Genomic DNA, 15716 nt, shown 5'->3' on the forward strand with positions numbered 1-15716 from the left:
ACTCTTCACGTCAGGTGGTCAAAGTATTGGAGCTTCAGCTTCAGTCCTTCCAATGACTATTCAGGGTTGATTTCCTTTAGGATTGACTTTTTTGATCTCCTTGCAGTCCAAGGGTCTCTCAAGAGTCTTCTCCAGCAACAGAGTTTGAAGGGTTTGGCACTCAGGCTTCTTTCTGGTCCAATTCTCACATCTGTACGTGACTACTGGAAAAACCATAGGGGAGCTTTAGAACTGTGTCTATAATAATGTCAGGGTCCCAGAAATACAAAGGGTAGGTTTTCCAGATTGTCCCTGGGGGTTTCACTGGAAAAGCTGAAGGCTCCAGAGAAGGCAGACCCTTCAGGGACCTAGAGAAAATCGTGGAGACTCATACTAGTTGACAAGCTTCTTCTCCACAGCAAATCACATTCTCCACAATGAAAAGTTCCTCCCTCTTTTTAAAAGCATCCAAATTACCTCAGTCTCACTTGCTTGCTGGTTGCCTGGCCACTGGCTGGGGGAGATAGGACAGCTGTGTGGGGCCTGGGCTTCCAGGCACCCGTCCTCTCTCTCCAGGGTTCACATGATGCTTTACTACCCAGATGTAGATTTTTTTTGTTTTTCACTTTCTCTCTGGATTTTCAAATTCTCAGACTATAGATTGAGTTGGGAAGTAATCCTTTGCTTCCTCCTAAATGTGGAATAAGAACATGCGCTCTAGAGACCACCTCAGGTACTAGAAAACATCCTCAAATCTCATTGCACCTCAAGGAAATGCATTTGATTGCCCCGAGCCTTTGGTAGATGGCATACTGGTTGTGTGTGCCTTAAGGGTGCTGGTTCCTTGAGATTTTTCACACACTTGACCCAGTAAACTGTTTCTTGCCTTTGGTGGGTTTTTATTTCACCAACCAGAAAACTACTGCAAGATATAGAAATTAAAGAGTTGAAGGCCTTTGAGTCATTCAGATTAGTCATGTATGGATGTGAGAGTTGGACTATAAAGAAAGCTGAGCTCTGAAGAATTGGTGAAGAATTTTGAACTGTGGCGTTGGAGAAGACTCTTGAGAGTCCCTTGGACTGCAAGGAGATCCAACCAGTCCATCCTAAAGGAGATCAGTCCTGGATGTTCATTGAAGGACTGATGTTGAAGCTGAAACTCCAATACTTTGGCCGCCTGATGCAAACAGCTGACTCATTGGAAAAGACCCTGATGCTGGGAAAAATTGAGGGCAGGAGGAGAAGGGGATGACAGAGGATGAGATGGTTGGGTGGCATCACTGACTCAATGGACGTGAGTTTGGGTAGGCTCCTGGAGCTGGTGATGGGAGGCCTGGCATGATGCAGTTCATGGGGTCACACAGAGTTGGACACAACTGAGTGACTGAACTGAACTGAACTGAGTCATTCAGATAGTGTTCTGTGTCTAGGAGCCCAGGATAGAAGAGTGCAGAGACAATTGTCTTCAGTGTTTTTATATAAAATTGCTTTTTCAAAAAACAAGTTGTTTAATTGAGGATACTGATGATGTGGATTCAGGCGGGGGGGGGGGGGCACCTGTGCTATATGGACAGGGAAAATGGGTCTCCCACCCCAAGGCTGCTCCTCAGTATAGGGTCTTCAGTCATTTTGCTTCTGTATTTCTGCTGAAGTTGATACTTTTTAAAATCTTTTTCCCCCCGTTTTTCCCAAGTGGTTGGAGGAACACTGCACCATTTCTTAGTAATCAGGGCCAGTTTACTAGGATTAGAACCCAGTGCTTCAGTGTCCAGGGAGGCAGCAATCCAGCTGAATAAGATCTTTGCATGAGGAGTTGGGGAGAGAAACAGGGGACAGACAGAGAGAAAGCACCAACTTAAATAGGATTTGGAGAACAAGAGTCAGATATTATTCATGTTTATTTTGGAAAGAAGCAACCATAAATGTATTGATATATTCTAGCTATCTGCCTTCACTATTACTTTGCTTCTGGCTGAATTAGGAAGATAAATTCCTTTGGTATCTTTAGTGTATTAGTTGCTTGGGTGTGAATTGTTGGAAGAAATAGTTAGTACATTTCATACAGGAATCATTTGAGATTTAAGATTGGGGCTGGCTAATGACTTTATTGTATAAAAACTGTTAAAAATATTTAGAAAGTCCCATAAAATCTGTTTTTTTTTCTACCATGATATATATCTTTTTGAGAATCTCCATTTGCCTGCCAGAATAAGGAATACCCTCTACACCTTAAGGCCATTGTCCAAATAAGCATGATGAAAGCACCTGTGAATATGAATACATGGTTTGCAAAAAGTTCTTGCTAAAGTTTTAAAACTTTAGGTTTTTGTTGCTTGTTTGTTTGTTTTGCTTTTAGCAGTAGATTAGAGGTGGGAAAGAAGTCATCTTGGAATGGGAAGTAAGCCCGGATTCTTCGCTCCTACTTGATAAGACCTCATTCATGGCTGCCCGAGGTTCAGTTTATTGTTCTTGTCAATGCTTGATGGCTTTGACAGAACACAAAGTCTCAAGGGAATTAGGTGTATTTGGTCATGAGATGCTGACTTATAAATCATGAACTACGCTGTTTCACCTGTAGAGGAGAGGAATTGGCCAAGGTGTGGTTTTGATTTACAAGGTGAGAGCAGGAAGACCTGTGCCATGCTGTCACAGCTGGTGAAGGTAAGCGTTGAACAGAAATCCAGGATGCTTCCTGCACATCCTGAGAAGGACGAGGGCTTCCTGGGTGGAATTGCCAGGCCGTCTTGGGGTGCAGGTGGGTCCCTGGCCCTAAGCTGCTCTAGCCTGAACTGCTGTGCTCTCCTTCCCTCCCTGCTTCCCTCTCTCCCTCCCTCCTTCTTTCCTTCTTCCCTTCCTCTCCCCATCTCTCTCTTCATCCCACTCTCATTACAAAACTGCAGCCTTGGTAAAATCCTGTTGTCCACCCACTTGGCCCATGTATTTGCCCAGAGGAACCTGGGTAAAGTAAAATACAAAACCATGATGACTGTGTTCAGTTTCTTTTTATAAAACTTTTTAAAATTGGAGGATGATTGCTTCACAATGTTATGTTGGTTTCTACCATACAGCACCATGAATGAGCTATGTGTATACATGTGTATCCTCCCTCTTGAGCCTCCCTCCCTGGTAGGTCATCACAGAGTGTCAGGCTGGGCTCCCTGTGTTATATAGCAGCTCCGCATTAGCTATTTATTTTACATATGATAGTGTATATACGTCAGTGCTACTTTCTCAGTTTGCCCTCCCCTCTCCTTTTCCTGCTGTGCCTACAAGTCTGTTCTCTACCTCTGCATCTTTATTGCTTCCCTGCATGTAGGTTCATCAGCGCTATTTTTCTAGATTCCATATGTATATGCATTCATATGCAATAATAGATGGTATTTTTTTCTCTTTCTGACTTACTTCACTCTGTGTAACAGGCTCTAGGTTCATCCACCTTACTCGATCTGACTCAAATGCATTCCTTTTTATGGCTGAGTAATATTTCATTGTATATATGTACCACATCTTCTTAAAGCATTCATCTCTCCATGGTATCTAGATTGCTTCCATGTCCTGGCTATTGTAAATAATGCTTCAGTGAGTATCAGGGTACATGTGTCTTTTTGAATTGTGATTTTCTCAGGGTCTAAGCCCAGTAGTGGGGTTTCTGGGTCATATGGTGGTTTTATTCCTAATTTCTTAAGGAGCCTCCATACTGTTTTCCACAGTGGTTTTCTTGGTTTATATTCCCAGTAACAGTGCATGAAGATTCCCTTTTCTCCACACCCTCTCTAGCATTTACTGTTTGTAGATTTTTTGGATGATGGCCCTTCTGACCACTGTGAGGTAATATCTCATTGTAGTTTTGATTTTCATTTCTCTAATTATGAGCGATGTTGAGCACCTTTTCATGTGCTTATTGGCTTGTGGTATATGTTCTTTGGAAATATGTCTGTTTAGGTCTCCTGCCCACTTTTTGATTGGGCTGTTTGTTTTTCTGACATTGAGCTGTGTGAGCTGCTTATATATTTTGGAGATTAATCCCTTTGCCAGTTGCTTTGTGTTCATTTACTGACCACTTACCTTGAGCAGGCCCTCGGTCCCAGCTGGCAACTGTACTATTCGCTATCCTCTCTCCTGGTCGACTATTTTACACCTTCCTCTTCTTCCCAGCCTCTGACACTACCTGCTCTGTCTTCATTCTCAGTTGAATTTCCCAGGCTCCCACCGTCTGCCCACCTGCTCTCCCTTTTGGCTCATGTAGTGGGTGGGTTTTTACTCCTTAAGGCTGGGTGTCCTCTAAATGCCACCTCACCAACTGGCTCGGTGACATCCTCCAGTGGCCTCTTCTTTCTGTATCATGTTTTCCTTCTCTGTGGATCATTCCTTTTAGAATACTAAAATGCTGTTATAGCTCACAACTTAAAAAAAATTAAGAGCTCTCTTGACCTTATATCCCCCATTAACTACTGCCCCATTTCTTTGATTCCTTTTGCAGCAAATTTACTTTTTTAAAAAAAGACTTATTTGACCTCTATCTTCAGACTCTCATCTCCACCTTTTCTTGGGCCTTCTCCATTCAGCTTTTAGTTGCCATCTCTCAGTCAAAAACTCTTGCAAAGGTCATCGAAGATAGTAATGATAGATGGATGATAATGTGAGATGTAACAGACATTCACTATGCTATGGTCATCTTACTACATTCATTCATTCAACAGGGATTTGTTGACCACCTGCTGTTACAGACACTGTTGTAAGTGTTTTATGAATAGTAACTCACATATGCTTATAAGGTAGGTACTATTTTTATCCTCATTACATGGATAAGGAAACTGAGAAACAGAGAGATGAAAGAATTTATCTACTCCACCATATGTAGTGTATATGATGACTTTTCAGTCCTCATTTTATTGATACTTGACCTACCTGTCATGTTTACCATCGATCATTCCCTCCTTCCTGAACCACTGTTTGACCTTGTTCCCTGGACAGCGTTCTCTTTAGGTTCTCCTTCTACCTCATTATCTGTTCCTCTCAGTATCTTTTGCAGGTTCCTTCTTATCTCCCCTAAATAGATACTGGGAGCTCAGTCATCACACCTCCTCTCTGTCTACACTCACTCCCTGGGTAACCCCCCCCAGTCCCATGATTTTAAATGCTATCTATATACTGTTGGCTTCTGAAGTGTCGTCTCTAGCTTGGGTCTCACCTCCAGACTTGATATTCTCCCCAACTTCATTTTCAGCAGTCCCCTTCTCACTCACCTGCTATAGCCATGCTGGCCTTTCTGTTCCTAGTTATGCCGATAGTGGTCCCACCTGAGCTTTCTGGACCTGGCCTGGCTGAGGATGCTTCCCCTAGATGTCTGCTGGGCCCACAGACTTGCTACCTTCAAGTCTCTGTTTAAGAGAGGCTGTCTCTGCTTGTCGTGTGGAAAAGAGCAGCCCCTTCCTCCAACTCCCAAGGCCCTTTTGACCTACCTTGCTTTATTGTTCTCCATGTGTCTCCACAGGGCAGATCATGTACTTGCTCATTATTCATTTTTTCTCCAGAAAAGAGCTCCAGGCCGCCGAGCTCTGCAGAGCTTGGTCTCCGCGCTGTTGCCAGTGTAGGGTGTGCAATAGGTGCTTAATAAATAGCTATTGAGTGAGTGAATGAAGTCATCACAGGAAATGCATGGACAATGCCTTTTAGAACTCCATGTCTTTAATTTTTTTTAAAGTCAATTGATTCATATTTACAAGATGAGTAAAATAACAATGTATAAATGAGTTTTCTTTCCTCTTCCCTTAAGTTTTATGACACTTATAAATTCACCTGAAATTGTAATAAAAGATTCTAGAAGCTTTTACAGCATGTTTTCAGTTGATGATAACATCCAGAAATAGTTTAAATAACAAGATTAACAGGTTATGGTTTTCCTAAAGGACCATGGTATTTTTAAAAGAGAAACTTCAATAATTCCATTTTACTACTTCCCTGAGCCTTTGAAATACATGGTACTCATTAATGTTGGATTATTTACTAGAAATAACCCCTCCCCCACCCAAAATACCCACCCTGATATTAACTGCCTCGAGTTTAAAGGTTTTTGTCTCAGTACTATTGGCTTAATGAATTAAGTTCTAAGGAAATGTGGCCAGGCTTAGTTAACAATAAATCAGGTAATACTATTTGTAGAAAAAGTAACCAAAACTCTGCTTATAAATAATAATGTGGAAAAATCTGGTCTCCATCAAACCACTGTCCACAGCTGGTCTCTATTTTCAGCTCACAAACACAGTGGAGTTAATATTGAACGTATCTGTATTTGAAACTTAAATAACACAAGCATGTAGTCCTTTGAGAACAAGCTTTTGCAAAAAATCAGCAGAGAACTGCACCTGAAACACATTTATAACATCTTACTTCCAGAGGATTGTCTTGGAGCAATTTTTTAAAAAAAGTGTGGATAGCCTCTTGACCATGTAGCTGGTATTAGGGGGAAAAAAAAGAGTATTTTTTTGCATAAATAATTGCCCTTCACATTCCACCAAAGGCATTAGTCTGATCAGCCAGTGGCTGTGAAGACAGCTGGCCCGGTACTGTCTGGCTCGGTGGACCCCTAAGTCAGGTGCCCGGGGCAGCAGTCCAGAGGTGTGCACAGTTTGCCTGCAATACTCAAAGCTTGGCAGAAAGTCATCTGAGCAGTGGCTAGAGGAGAACACAGATCTTGCCGCATCAGAATCCCCTTCTTTTGAAGGATAGTTCTTGAGAATTTTGTACATGTTTCAGTTTAGCCCCCTCTAGATAATCAGGAGTTCACTGAGAAATACGTTCTTAGTGTCACTTCACAGACCACTGTGAAACTCTTGACCTTCTCTGAAGCTTGCCTTGTGCCATGGGCCACAGAAGTTTCTGCCAACCCCTCAAAACATGGTTGGCTAGAATTTTAGCTGGGTTCCAAGTGTCCTTCCAGTCCTTGGGCTGGTGTCTCCCGAACAGGACTGCCTGCCCCGTTGCTGACCTTTTGACCCTGAGCAGACGTTGGGATATAGTCTGTGGCCATCCAAACCCACATACAGCTGTTCCCCTGAGCCCTGTTCTAGCCGTGTACTCTCTGGACGTGTGCTCTGCATCTTGTGGGCCTTGGTGCATGTGGACCCGACTCCTGGGTCCCAGATCACCAGGATGAACACCAGTCGTGCAGAGAGACCCACGACGGGGCCGTTGCTCATGGCTAGGCCACTGCACAGAGGGGGTTATGTGATCCCAGGGGACATCGTGTAAGTTCTTCATGGCTCCTGGTAACTGTTCCACAGTGTTGAATGGTTCCCTTTGCCTGGCTTGTAAGTGGGCTCACAGCAGAAGTCAAGATAGTGACGAGCTCTGTTGCTTTGTCCTTCTGGAAAATTCCACCACAGCAGAGAGGAGGGGAGGCCAGGGAACTGACTTCTCACAGGTGTCCTAAGGCACATGGACAGAGCGTACCAGAGTCAGTCTCACTGCACGGGGAGGAGGCGGAGCCCCCCTGGCTTTATCTTTTCTGACCTATTCTCTGGGACACACTTAGCTGACCTACCTAGCTGTCTGGGTCGAGGTTCTGGACAGAGAGCTGGGTGTTGAGCTGGACTCGATGCTTTGACCTTGGCCTCTCTGGCCTCCCTGTGTGGGCTGTCTTTGGTCCTGTTATTCTGTTATCCCTTTTGACACTTGGACCTTGAACAGATAGGTGCACGATTAGGACATGGCTTACCCCTGACTGTTCTTCACATAGTCAACATAGGAAAGACTTATTGTTTGTAATAATAACACATTGCATTTGTAGAACTCTTCACAAAGTGCTTTCATGTCCATGCTCTTGTTTCATACTTACATCAGTACTTATCCTGTCTTATGATGAGAAGGCTAAGGTTCAGGAAGGCTGACTGATTTGACCTAGGCTCTGAAACTAAAAAATAGCAAAGCCTGTACCAAAACCCAGATGCTGGTAATTCAGGTCCAGAGCTCTGTTCAGCTCTGCTAGCACCTTCATCATCTCCCCCAGATGATTTTGTTATGAATCTTTACAAAATATTTTGTAATCGTCCATAAAAGTTGGGGCTATGCTTGTTTTCCAACACCTATCAAAGAACCTGACACAATTAGGTATCTAGTAAGTGTTTGGTAAATGAATGAAATTTGTGAATGAAGAAATGAATGAGTGAATATATTGAATGAATAGGTAAACAGGGCAAAACCTATCAGTCTGCATTTGTACATGATAAGGAGTTTTAAAATGTGGGGGGATATGCCCTAAGTCTTTCACTCCTGACTCCCTGTCAGGATGGAAGGCCTGAATCCAGTTCATACCATGATTCTTAAAATTTTCCTGGAATCTGTAGCCAAACTTAAAATCTACTTGTGAATGTGTTCTATGCTCTTATTTTCCCATTCCTACTTCTTTAAGACTTACTTCGGGGCAGGTAACTCTGCTTGGGACTGAGTTTTGCCATCTTATCTCTTGTTAGGCACACAAATCAATGGAAAACATATCCTGAGGAGATCTCACTGAGGCAGGGAGTGGGAGGTGGGGGACATGTCTTTTCTTCCCAGACTTGGAAATTTCAATTCCTGAGCCTGTCTTACCTGTACTGTTTTCCCTGAGCCCCGCCAGAGTCCTCCTGCTAGTTTTCTAGAAAGATATCTATTTCTGTGTGTATGTGCACGTGCATGAGTGTGTGTATTGTTCAGTCATCAAGTCGTATCCGACTCTTCGAGAATCCCGTGGATTGCAGCACGCCAGGCTCCTCTATCCCTCACCGTCTCCCGGAGTTTGCCCAAGTTCATGTCCATTGAATCGGTGACGCCATCCGACCGCCTCATCCTCTGTTCCCTCTCCTCCTGGAGTGTGTGTAGAGTGGGGAAAATGTACAGTGTGTGCCTCCCCCCGCCCCAGTCTGAATGCATTCCTTTCCTATCAACGCCGTTATGTTCTTCCTACGACTGACATGTCAGAGTTCTCCCTGTGGTCTCGTGGTTAAGAGCCCGCACTTCCAACGCAGGGCATCCTAGTTCCATCCCTGGTTGGGGAATTGGATCCCCTATGCTACAGCTAAGACCCAGTGCAGTTGAACATTAACACATCAGAGATCTTGATGAGATAGTTGCTGTTGCCATAAGTTTCTTACACAATTAGTTTACATACATAGACGTTGTATACGAATCAACCAACTCAAACCTGTCTTTTGTAGGCTCTGTCAGTCAGAAGGCCCCTTTAGAAAATATGAAGGCAGATGGATAATGTAACAGTGTAGCAGATAAGTACAACTGGCCCTCTGTCAAATGCCATCTCCCATGTGCTCGAGTGACTGCAGGCAGCAGAGAAGGCTGTCCTGGTCTGCTCACTAACTCTCTCTTTCTGATATGAACCTGGGCTTCTTGTGGTTGAGCCTGTATAGGAGCATCTAGAAGGCATCACTCAAAACAGACAGCTTCAGCTCTTCCTCACATCCTCAAGATGCTGTGGCAGCCCTCCCTGCCACAAGACTCCTCTGAGAAGCCAGGAATCATTGTGGCCCTCAGAGAGGTTAAAATTGTGTTGGTGGGGGGTTGGCAGCGGTGGCAGTCTCTCAGGAGGATGCCAATCATGGTACAGGCCCAGGGGCATGTCTAGAAACCATCACTGCCTTGCGGTAACTCCTGGTCAGGATTGAGAGGGTGGGACCCTGAATTGAGGCTGACTGGATGGCTGGTTCTCTGACTTGTGGGTTTGTAAACAATTCACAGCAACTGGCTTCTTAGGAATGACTGTTACTAAGCAAAGCTGGCAGAGAAGCTGGATAAAGCCTTCCTGCCTGTCCCAAGCCCCCAGCCCTCCCAGCCCCCCACATTCAGAGCTTTTTGAGGGGTCTTGTTCATCTCAGTGACTTTTCACTCCAGATCATTATGGAAAAAAGGAGGGTGAGAAGGATTGCTGGCTCTTCTGTGATTAATCCATCCCACCCCAAACAAGCAGACGAATGTCTGATGACGGATGGTTAGGTTCCGGGCTGCCAAGCGCAGATCTTATAACTAGGTCATGGAAGTGTGATCCGTCTGATGTGTCTAGGACTCCCCTTGCCAAGGGTATGTTATGGCATCACTAACGTATCATGAGTGGAAACAGGAATGTCCGGTCAGGTCCTTGTCTTCTTGGTCTCCTCAGCCGGGGCACTTACGGAGGAAGCCTGTAGGACTTCACTCACCAAACCCAACCAGCATGGAACCTGGCATGTAGCCTGTGCTACATAATGTGGTTTTTGCAGGAACAAAGACTCTCTGGTCTTCTCTATAATTGCACCAAATTACATCTCAGAGATGACTTTTTCTTGTCATGGCATTGGTTTTCTTTCTCCAAGAGGGAAATTGTAAAGTTACCATGACATGAAATCTGGCCAGAGGCTTGAAGGATTTTGTAGTTACAGCAGCCTCAGCTGTGCCCTCTCAGACCGGGGCAGGCGGCAGAGCTGAGGGTGACAGACTCGCTGCCGCCCCCCGAACCGCCAGCCAGATTCACGGTTCCGTGTGGTTGGGACTTTGAGTCTCCTGTCAGCCTCTCCCACCACACTCTAGAAAACATCGCCTGGCACTGTCAACAGTGCCCGTCTCACCAGGAGGGGCAGTGGCTTGAGATCCAGATGCAAGGGCAGCCCTGGGCTGGGGGCCGTGGTGTGGGGTGTTTATTAGCCTGAGGCCAGTGCCTGCCCCCCGGCTCACTCACCCACACCCTCTGTGCCTGGCCTGCTAGTCAGCCAACACCCAGTACCCAGGGGTCAATGTAGAGATTGTGCTTTCTAGAATTTTTTAAAAAAAATTTATGTATTTTTAATTGGAGGATAATTACCTTACAATGTTCTGTTGGCTTCTGCCACACATCAACATGAATCAGCCATGGGCATCTCTATGCTTACGAGAAACCAAAGCAGATGAGAGCCCAGATTAGCTTCTGGATTTAAAATAGCCCTCTTTTGGTTCTGTCTAGAGATTCCTAGGAAAGCGTGTGAGAAGGAATCAGGGAGAAGGCTCAGGCCAGGGATTGACCGCAGTGCAATTGACATTTGGGCCTGGATCATTCTTTGTCATGAGAGTTTTTTCCTATGCATTATAAGACATTTACCATCATCCTTGGCCTTTATCCACCAGTAGCCCCCTCTCAGTGTGACAACAAAAAATGTCCCCAGGTATTTCCAAATGTCTCCTAGGGATCAAAATCACCGGGGGTTGAAACTATGGGAGTAAGAGAGAATTGAGTGAAAAGACATTTGCTTATACCTGTGGTCTTGGGCTGTGTTGCAAGAGCCATTTATCACTGTCTTGAATTATTGTCTAGACAAAGTTGAGTTTTTCAGAATGGTTGCAGTCTGTTGGGTGGCTTGGTGAGCCCTGCAGGAAATGGTCAACTGCTCTCCAAAGGCCACGGCTAGGCTTAGAAACTTAAAAGGGAGAGGTACCCCTTCCTTCTCCCTGTCCCATCTCAGTCTTCCTTACCATCCCTTCCTCTGTAACCCCAACCACTGAATCACCTGGGATGCTTATTAAAGTGCACCCAGAGCCTTACTCCCCAGAGCCTTACTCATGTCCATTGAGGCAGTGATGCCATCCAACCATCTCATACTCTGTTGTTCCTTTCTCCTCCTGCCTTCCATCTTTCCTAGCATCAGGGTCTTTTCCAGTGGGTTGGCTTTTCCCATCAGGTGGCCAAAATAATAGAGCTTCACCTTCAGCATCAGTCCTTCCAATGAATATTGAGGGTTGATTTCCTTTAGGATTGACTGGTTTGATGTCCTTGCAGTCCAAGTGTCTCTTAAGAGTCTTCTCCAGCACCATAGTTTGAAGTCATCAGTTCTTTGGTACTCAGCCTTTTTTATTGTCCACCTCTGACATCAGTACATGACTACTGAAAAAAACCAGGACCTTTGTTGGCAAAGTAATGTCTCTGCTTTAATATAGCTTTTCTTCCAAGGAGCAAGTGTCTTTTAATTTCATGGCTGCAGTCACCATCCCTAGTGATTTTGGAGCCCAAGAAAATAAAGTCTGTCACTGTTTCCATTTTTTCCCCATCTGTTTGCCATGAAGTGATGGGACCAGATGCCATGATCTTCATTTTTTGAATCTTGAATTTTAAGCTGGCTTTTTCACACTCCTCATTCACTTTCATCAAGAGGCTCTTTGATTTCTCTTCTCTTTCTGCCATTATAATGGATGGTGTCATCTGCATATCTGAGGTTACTGATATTTCTCCCGGCAATCTTGATTCCAGCTTGTGCTTCATCCTGCCCAGCATTTCACATGATGTACTCTGCATATAAGTTAAATAAGCAAGGTGGCAATATACAGCCTTGATATACTCCTTTCCGAATTTTGTTGTTCCATGTCCGATTCAAACTGTTGCTTCTTGACCTACATACAGATTTCTCAGATGGCAGACAAGGTGGTCTGGTGTTGCCATCTCTTTAAGAGTTTCCCACAGTTTGTTGTGATCCACACAGTCAAAGGCTTTAGTGTCGTCAATGAAGCAGAGTGGATGTTTTTCTGGAATCCTCTTGCTGTGTTGACAGAAGGCAGAGCACGGGGTTAGGGAGGGCTTGGGGTGACTTACATCTGTAATGAGGTGGTCAGGGAGGCCTCATTACAAGGGGATATTCGACCAGCTGCGGGTGGTAAGAGACAGCCAGGCCTGTTTGTATAGGCACAAGTTTTCCATGAAGAAGGAGGAGGAAGTCCAGAGCCGCTGAGGTGGCAGTGAGCATCCCTGGTGTGATGGAGGAAGAGCTCAGTCAGGCTCTTGTGGTTGGAGCAGACTGGGTCACAGAGCAGTGGTTGGAGCTGAAGTTTGAGAAGGAACAGGAGGCCACATCCTGTAGGACCCAGTGCAAAATCTTTGATTTTTCTTTGGTTGTTTTTGGGTTTTTGTTTAGTTTTGCTTATTGATTCTTCAAATTACTTTTTAATTTTAATTTTTATCCTGCAAATGCTACTTGAAATAAGTTATCCAAGTGAATCCACAAACTTCAGTCAATTTAGGGTCAGAGATTTAATGACTGGATGATTGGTATCTAAAATGAGTTTTGTAAACACAGACTCTAATACTTTGATTTGACTCTGAGGGAAGTAGGGTGGGGGCCATGGGAGGATTTTTAGCCAAGGACTGCTAGGATCAGATTTAAGACTTATGAGGATCTCCCTGGCTGCTGTCTGGAGTAGATATCAGGGGGCAAGTGTAGAAGTTATCATTACTTTTGAAATTATGGCATGGTTTCTGCCCCCTAGGAATTTACCACGATTGTGGAGATAGAGCATGTATGGCTCTAACCAACAAGGAAGTATTTGCTAAGTGATGTGAGTCACTCAGACCAGAAAAGTGCAATGAAAGTGCCTCCTGGGAGTCAGACTTCGTGGACTAGCTGGGCCTTACTATGGATAAACAAGATTTTTTTTTAGTGTAATGGGTTTATGATTGACATTCACTAAATGGTACACATCTGAAGTGTACAATTTGATATATTTGGTTACACATAGATACCTAGGAAACCATCACACTGGTGAACATACCCATTACCCTCCCACTCCCAGCCCCCTAAATTTTCTTGTGGTTTATAAGGCAAGATGGAAATTGTCATCAGGGCAGGAATGTAAGCAAAGGCACACAGAGGGGAAATGAAGGAGCTTCTCAGGGACAGAGGGAAAGCATCCTGCCTGTCCTGCAGGGTCACATGAGGAACCCAGAGAAAGATGTCTGACAGGACAGCTTTAAATAAATTACATGGGGCCCTTGACACTGGGTTGCAAGGGTTAGCTCACAGGGGGACCAGCAGAAGCCTTTAAGTTTGTTGTGGTTTATGGTCAAAACTGGAGAAGGAAATGGCAACTCAGTCCAGTATTCTTGCCTGGAAAATTCCATGGACAGAGGAACCTGGCAGGCTACAGTTCATGGGGTCACAGAGAATCGGCCATGACTGAGCACATCAGCAAATGGTCAAAACAGAGTTTATTTGCTAAAATTCCATCTTTTAAAAACAACAGCAGCAACACAAAATTTTAGGTACTTTATCTTTCTGTAGTAAGCCTAAGAAAACATAGCCAAGTACATTTCTGCAGTGTTTCATACACATAAAATCAATCAAATAAAAAGAAACATTAGGCAATTTCATAATTAGATAATTAACAGATTCCTTAATAAAACTAGAGTTTCACTGGTAGTTCAGCTGGTAAAGAATCCACCTACAATGCAGGAGACCCTGGTTTGATTTCTAGGATCGGAAATTCTGCTGGAGATGGGATAGGCTACCCACTCCAGTATTCTTGGGCTTCCCTGGTAACTCAGATGGTAAAGATTCCGCCTGCAATGTGGAAGATTTGGGTTCAGTCCCTGGGTTGGGAAGATCCTGGAGAAAGGAATGGCTACCTACTCCAGTATTCTTGCCAGGAGAATTCCATGGACAGAGGAGCCTGGCAGGCTACGGTCCATGGGGTCACAAAGGGTTGGACATGACTGAGCGACTTTCACTTCAATACAACTACTTACAGATGGAAAATAAATCCATTTGCCACCTGATGGTTCATCATAGCCCACATGTAAAAAGTACATCTAATCTTGTTCAGTTGCTAAGTTGTGTCCGTCTCTTTGCGATCCCATGGACTGCAACATGTCAGGGTCCCTTGTCCTTCACTGTCTCCCTGAGTTTGCTCAAACTTATATCCATTAAATTAGTGATGCTATCTAACCAACTCACCCTCTGCCGTCTCCTTCTCCTTTTCTTTCAGTCTTTCCCAACATCAGGGTCTTTTCAAATGAGTCAGGTCTTCACATCAGGTGGCCAAAGTATTGGAGCTTCAGCTTCAGCATCAGTCCTTCCAATGAATATTTAGGACTAATATCCTTTAGGATTGACTGGTTTGATCTCCTTGCAGACCAAGGGACTCTTAAGAGTCTTCTCCAATACCACAGTTCAAAGGCATCAATCCTTCAGTTCTCAGCCTTCTTTATGGTCCAACTCACATCCATTCATGACTACTGGAAAAATCATGGCTTTGACTAAACAGATCTTTGTCAGCAAAGTAATGTCTCTGCTTTTGAATATACTGTCTAGGTTTGTCATAGCTTTTCTTCCAAGGAGCAAGTGTCTTTTAATTTCATGACTGCAGTCACCATCTGCAGTGATTTTGGAGCCCAAGAAAATAAAGTCTGTCACTGTTTCCATTGTTTCCCCATCTATTTGCCATGAAGTGATGGGACCAGATGCCGTGATCTTCGTTTTTTGAGCGTTGAGTTTCAAGCCAGCTTTTTCACTCTTCTCTTTCACTTTCATCAAGAGGCTGTTTAGATACACTTCACTTTCTGCAGAGGGGTATCATCTGCATATCTGACACCTTCCAGTGTGGGAGGCTCATCATTTTTGCCTTTTCATGGGGTTTTTGCAGCAAGAATACTGGAGAGGGTTGCCATTTCCTACCCCTGGGGATCTTCCTGACCCAGGCATCAGGACTGTGCTAAACATGTTATATGTTGTACATATAATACTTACATAACTCATTAAAATAGGGACTGTTATCAATTTCCGTTTTTATATTTAAGGAGACTGAGGCTTCAGTAGGTTTTTAAAAATGACTTCCTGTCCCATAGCTACTGAGTAATGGAGCCAGGTCTTGATCCTCCCATGAAAGTGGAAGTGTTAGTCACTCAGTCCTATCTGACTCTTTGTGACCCCATGGACTGTAGCCCACCAGGCTCCGCTGTCCATGGAATTCTCCAGGCA

The 15716-nt window shown here is 44.3% G+C and overlaps 1 protein-coding gene across 1 annotated transcript in view; it reads left to right on the top strand.

Moving 5' to 3' along the window:
• KIF26B (kinesin family member 26B) overlaps positions 1-15716 on the top strand; it is a 505242-nt gene that overhangs the window by 169319 nt on the left and 320207 nt on the right.

The sequence above is a fragment of the Odocoileus virginianus genome, chromosome 11 (genome assembly GCF_023699985.2).
Source record: "Odocoileus virginianus isolate 20LAN1187 ecotype Illinois chromosome 11, Ovbor_1.2, whole genome shotgun sequence".
NCBI classification, from domain to species: Eukaryota; Metazoa; Chordata; class Mammalia; order Artiodactyla; family Cervidae; genus Odocoileus; species Odocoileus virginianus.